This window comes from Penaeus monodon, chromosome 32 (assembly GCF_015228065.2).
Source record: "Penaeus monodon isolate SGIC_2016 chromosome 32, NSTDA_Pmon_1, whole genome shotgun sequence".
In the NCBI taxonomy this organism is placed as follows: domain Eukaryota; kingdom Metazoa; phylum Arthropoda; class Malacostraca; order Decapoda; family Penaeidae; genus Penaeus; species Penaeus monodon.
The window spans coordinates 15374689-15375731 of record NC_051417.1 but is presented as its reverse complement, the minus strand read 5'-3'; positions in this window follow the sequence as shown (position 1 = coordinate 15375731).

The window sequence follows — 1043 nt, the reverse complement described above, 5'->3', positions numbered from 1 at the left end:
GCGCTGCAATATCGTGATATTGAGTGACGTACAGATGAATCTGACTTTAATAACTATGTCTTATTTCCAACATCAAGACCGTCGTGAAACTGTTCAAAGGTAATTTTTATGTAGAAAGGGTAAAGAAAATATTTTTCTTTTACTCTGTTCGTCCTACGTTATGGAGACAGAATTCTGAACAACGTACTCTGTAATATTGTTCTTTCGTGTAAGGTAAATAAAAAAAAAGGAAAAAGAAAAATGCTTTCATCGGTAACGAATTTATTATCCTTCCTCTTCTTATGTTTCCTCTTTCTTATCTTGGTGTGTCTTCATTTCCCCCTTTCGTCGTTGCATATCATGGCAAACTGACCAAGTTCTAACAAAGTTCCGAACTGTGCATCATATGTGACTGATAGATGATTACATATTCTCGTTTGAGCACAATAACTTCTATGTATCCACATATCGTTGTGTAAGTCCTTTATAGAACTGCTGTAGTTTATGTCAATAAAGTATGTAATGAATTAACGAAAAGTGTTTTATTGTCATATTAATGTTCAGTTTCCTGATTAAATAGAAATGAATAACTATAATGAAGTAATTGTAAAGATTAAATATATCTCCATGCACATATGTTTCAATGCATGCATCTATGGACATGTGTAATACTGAAGCAATATTATTCTACGTAGCTGTGTGCTAAACCATACTAGCCTTTAGAATGCGGCTCACAGCAGGAGATAGCAAGTGGTCTAAAATCCATGGTGACTATGACATCTACACCCCATTCACTCAAAATAGATGCTTGTATGGAGACAAAGCGGATACAGTGGCGGATCCAGAGGGGAAAAGGCTGCAAGCACTTAATTTAGACAAGATATATTTGGTTCTGCTGATAACAATATGCCAGAGGAAATTGTATCGTTGGTGCACATAATTTCCTGCAGTCTATCATGCACATGCTAAAAATCTCCGGATGGCCTCACACCCCTAAATCACATCTGCGTGTTTTCAGTGCTTGGGTGCATTATATTCAAGCCCCTTCCCCTTCTCTTTCTTCT